Here is a 5533-nt window from a genome sequence, read left to right on the forward strand (position 1 = left end):
GAATGACAGCTTCCAAATTGAATGTTGTGAAGTTTGGAAAGAGAAGAGACTTCCTCCTACTCTTTTGTGGAGAGGGGAGGGTTGCCCAAGTGTGGAGCATTGCATATTCACATCAGATTTTTTTTAATGTATTGATCAATTGAAGTGAGATTGTTTTCTCTTTCTTTTTCTTCATTTTTAAAAATCTTTTTATTACAAAGGATAAGGAAGAGTAGAGAAATGGACATGGTGAAAATCTAGGTGATGCACAAAACAAAGTGATATCAATTTTTAAAATTTCTTTTAAAAAACCTCCAAAATCAAAAATCAAAAAAGAAAGGGAGTTCTCTTTCCTCCCTATCCCTCCAGCCTTCTCTTTCTCTCCTCTCCCACTTGAGAAGAATGGCCTGGATTGAAGAATTCAGGTCCCAGCCCATCTATTTCAATACCAGGGGAAAGCAGCCAAACCACTCTCCCGGCTGGGACTGGCCCGGCTCCGATAAGGAGGATGAAAAGAGAGGTGAATTCTGAAAATTTAAACACAACTCGGTGCCATTCAAGGGTCAGTCTTCAAGGAGGCTGGCAGCTCTGTCAATGACAGACTGCAGGACCAGCTGGAGTAGAACAGAAAACAAGCTTCCTTCTGGAATCAGACAAAAACAGAGGAGACCAGAGGCAGGGCCCTATGCAGAGAGTGGGGGAAGGCCCCCAAGAGACTCATTTTTCCTTCTCATTGGTTTCCTGCTTAATGAGAAAGGCTGGAAGCTCCAAGAAGCATCCCATCCCCCACTCCCATCCGGATGCTGCTGGGGAATTAGGACTGGAAACACGATGGCATTAGAGAGGGAAGTGCCCTGGAGAACTTGGGGGGTGTTTGCTTCTCTAGTTTGTTTGCTGGTGTAGCAAAGGAAATCAGGAAAACCTGAATTCAAATCCCACCTCAGCCTTTTATTAGCCATGTGACCTTAAGAAATTACTTGTTTTCTCTGAGTCTGTTTCCTCATCTGTAAAATGAGGGGATTGGCTCAGTGTGGCAACACAGCCTGTAGTCTGTTACTGGAGTGACTAAGGCTGTTGGATGATCTGTGCTAGACTATGATCAAAGCCAGTCAAGTGTCTCCAAGAGTAGGGAACCTGGCACCTCTAGACCTCATGTGACTTTCTAGGTCTGTGAATGTAGCCTTTTGAATGAGTACAAGTTTTACAGAAGGAATCCTTTTGTTAAGGGGATTTGTTCTGGGAAGTTTGGATTCAGTCAAAGGGCCATACTTGGGGACCTAGTGGGTCACATGTGGCCTCGAGGCTGCAGGTTCCCCACCTCTGCTGGCATCAGTATGGCGAGCCCCAGGGAGTGGTTACTAAGAAGGGGTGAAACAGCGAAGGTTGGCAAAGGAATCCAAGCTATCCTGACAATTGGCAGTGGGGCCACATGCTGAGGCTTCAAGAGAGGAAAACCTCATCTCAAAACAAACAGTAAAATACAATAATTCTAAGGATCTTGCATAGCTTGTTACTTTTCTGTGGACCTCAGTTTCCTCAACTGCAAAATGTGGTACAGCAGAAAATATGTGATTTAGAGTCAGAGGACCTGGATTTGAACCTCAACTCTGTCACTTAGTCCTTTTTGTGACCTTGGGAAGGTGATTTTACCTCTCTGCCTCAGTTTCCTTGTCTGTCAAATGAGGGTATTGGAATTGATGCCTTTTAATGCCTCTTTCAGGCCTGAATCTCTAAGCCTGTGATTCTATATGGTCTCCAAGCTAACTCTTTTCAGGGCAAATGCTACCTGGCTCTAGCTACTTCTCCTCTGGCCAGCTAGCTGAGTTTTGCCATGATGCTTGACCTTACTCTTCTCTCTACAGAGAGTGGCGCCTGTGGACGTGCTCTGAGATTCTTCTCTGGAAAATACTATGAGGACCAAAGAGAAAGTTTCTATGCTTATGTCTCCTCACAAGGCAGGAATGGGTCCTGTGTCCTGTGTCCTGCCTGGGATAGAACCCTTCCTCTAGAGTGGAGTCTGCTCTCAGCTCCCTGAAGGAATCATGGAGCCAGAGCTTGGAGCCATAGAACCAGCCCATGCAGAGAATGGACTTAGCAACAGATATTTAAAGGTGTTTCTGGAGGACAGTCGTAGATAGATTCACTGAGAGAGCTGAAAGAAAATTTAGAATCAAGCATTCTCTGACTTGACAAATAAAAGAAAAATACTTTAGGGGTGTGTAGGTGGTGCAGTGAATAGAGCACTGGCCCTGGAGTCAGGAGGATCTGAGTTAAAATCCTGCCTCAGACACTTAAAACTTACTAGCTATGTGACCTTGGGCAATTCACTTAACCCCAATTGCCCTTCCAAAAAGCAAAAAAAAAACAACTTTAGTAGAAATAACATTTATTATCTTATATTTATTTTAGAAACAACTAGGTAGCCTAGTGTTTCAGGTGCTGGGTCTGGAGTCAAGAAGACCTGAGTTCAAATCTGGCCTTAGGCCCTAATTAGCTGTGTGACCCTGGGCAAATCAGTTAACTTCTGTTTGCCTCAGTTTACTCATCTGTAAAATGGGGATAATAATTGCACCTACTTCACAGGTTAGTTGTGAGGGTTAGATGAGATAATGTTCATAACGTGCTTAGGCACACAGAAGCCACTAAATAAATGCTAGCTATTATTGTTGTCATTATTAACTTTTTAGAAAGAACAAAGGGTAGGATTCAAAAGAATTGATCTTGAACAAGTGAAATGTTAGTTATCCAGGTCTCGGACTCTTCACCATAAAAAAAAGTACAATACCATCAGTCCCAATTGGACAATTTATATGATTAACAGGAAAGCATTTTTTTTTAAATAAAAGTTGAGAAAAGGATGAGAATCTGGCTTTGAGCCTGTGTATAGAAGCACAGAGTTGAGAGTTAAGGAGGATCCCAGCAGATATTCTAGTCCAACCCAGATCCAAAAGGAAACCCCAGTATACCATACCTGACCAATGGCCATTCTCAACCTGCCAGGACGGGGCATCACCCCTCAGTATGATCCACTCCACTTTGAGAAAACTCTTATAGGAGATTGTTCCCTCACATTGAGCCTCAGTTTGCCTTTCTATAGCCTTCATCCATTACTCCTAATTTTTCCGTTCCTAACAGATCCAGGAGGTCCCAAAAGTTTTGTTATTATTTTAAGTTTTTAAAATCATTTTTAATTAATTTATTTCTAGTTTTCAACATTCATTTCAATAAGCTTTTGAGTTTTTTTTATTTTTTCCACTTCCCTTTCCTCTCCCCTCCCCAAGGTAGCTTGCAATCTGATATAGGCTCTACTTATACATTCATATTAAACATATTTTCACATTAGTCATGTTGTAAAGAAGTATTAGAGCTAATGGGAGGAACCACAAGGAGGAAGAAACAAAAAAAACCACAAAAGAAAAAAAGAGATCAAATATTCTGCTTCAATCTGCATTCAGACTCCATAGTTCTTTCTCTGAATGTGGATGGCATTTTCTGTCTTGAGTCTTTTGGAGTTGTCTTAAATCCTTGCACTGCTGAGAAAAACCAAGTCTATGAAAGTTAATCATCTCACAGTGTTGCTGTTACTGTGTACAATGTTATTCTGGTTCCGTTCACTTCACCCAGCACCAATTCATATAAGTCTTTTCAGGCTTTTCTGAAGTTTACCTGCTCAACAGCATCATAGTATTCCATTACATTCATATACCCCAACTTGTTCAGCTATTCCCCAGTTGATGGGCATACCCTTAATTTCTAATTCTTGGCCACCACAAAAAGAGCTGCTATAAATATTTTTTATATATGGGTCCCTTTTCTATTTTTATGATCTCTCTGGGATACAGCCCTAGAAGTGGTATTGCTGGGTCAAAGGATATGCATAATTCTATAGCTCTTTGTGCCTAGTTCCAAATTACTCTCTAGAGCGGTTGGTTAGATCAGTTCACAACTCCACCAACAATACATTAGTCTTCCAATTTCCTCACATCTTGTCCAAAATTTATGATTTTCCTGTTTTGTCATGTTAACCAATCTGAGAGGTGTGATATGGTACCTCAGAGTTGTTTTGATTTGCATTTCTCTAATCAGTAGTGATTTAGAACATTTTTTGTTTGACTATAGATAGCTTTCATTTCTTCATTTGAAAACTACCTATTCATATCCCTTGGACATGTGTCAACTGGGGAATGATTTGTAGCCTTATAAATTTGACTCAGTTGTGTATATATTTTAAAAGTGACACTAGCAGCTGGAGTTCGTGTGGGCCCTGGCCGCCTTCCTGAAAAAGTCAGGGAAGCTGAAAGTACCCGAATGGGTGGACACGGTCAAGCTGGCCAAGCATAAGGAGCTGGCGCCCTACAATGAGAACTGGTTCTACATGCGAGTGGCCTCCACCGCCCAGCACCTGTATCTCCCTGGCCGTGCCGGCGTGGGCTCCATGACCAAGATCTACAGGGGGCGCCAGCACAACGGCATCATACCCAGCCACTTCAGCCGGGGCTCCAAGAGCGTGGCCCGGAGGGTCCTGCAGGCCCCGGAGGGGCTCAAGATGGTGGAGAAGGACCAGGACAGGGGGCCGGAAACTGACACCTCAGGGACAGAGAGACCTGGACAGAATTGCCGGACAGGTGGCAGCCGCCAACAAGAAACATTAGGACAAACCACACCAGATTCATTAATAAATTGCCTTGTTCTTTAAAAAAAAAGTGACACTAGCTGTAAAAATTGTTTTCCAGCTTTCTGCTTCCCTTCTAATCTTGGTTGCATTGGCTTTGTTCATGTAAAAACTTTTCAATGCGGGGCGGCTAGGAGGTACAATGAATAGAGCATCTGTCCTGGAGTCAGGGGGACCTGAGTTCAAGTTTGGACTCAGACCCTTAATACAAAAACTAGCTGTGTGACCTTGGGCAAGTCACTTAACCCCCATTGCCCTTTTCAATGTAACATAATCAAAATAATCCATTTTGTATTTTATAATGTCCTTTATCTCTTGTTCAATCATACATTCTTCCCTTCTCCAGAGATGTCAGGTAAACCATTCTTTGCTCTCCTAGTTTGCTTATAATATCAATCATTATATCTAAATCATATAGCCCTTTTGATTTTATTTTGGTGTAGGGTATAAGATATTGGTCTATGCCTAGTTTCTGCCATACTATTTTCCAGTTTTCCCAGCAGTTTTTGTTAAATAGTGAGTTCTTATCCCAGAAGTTAGTGTTTGGGTTTATCAAACAATAGATCACTATATGTTAAGCTTTTAATAAAAGAAAATTACACTAATTCTTTTTGGAAACATTGTACAATGCTCATATCAGGCTATGTCTTTGTCTTATTAATTTCAGAGTTGAAAAGGACTTCATAATAACAACTATCATTTATATAGTACTCTAAGACTTACAAATTGCTTTCTTTACAGATATTGTCTCATTTTATCCTCACAACAACCCTGGGAGATGGATATTATAATTATCTCCATTTTATGGATAAGAAAACTGCCTCAGACAGAGGTTAAATGACTTGTTCAAGGTAACATAGGTAGTAAGTATCTGAGAATGGA

At 41.4% G+C, this 5533-nt stretch overlaps 1 pseudogene; it reads left to right on the forward strand.

The window, feature by feature from the left end:
- The first annotated feature begins 1313 nt into the window (after nt 1-1313).
- Nucleotides 1314-4682, forward strand: LOC138156193 (small ribosomal subunit protein eS19 pseudogene; annotated as a pseudogene).
- The last annotated feature ends 851 nt before the right edge of the window (nt 4683-5533 follow it).

The sequence above is a fragment of the Petaurus breviceps genome, unplaced genomic scaffold, assembly GCF_028583685.1.
Source record: "Petaurus breviceps papuanus isolate PSGF00001 unplaced genomic scaffold, PetGlider_PUasm1.0 99, whole genome shotgun sequence".
NCBI classification, from domain to species: Eukaryota; Metazoa; Chordata; class Mammalia; order Diprotodontia; family Petauridae; genus Petaurus; species Petaurus breviceps.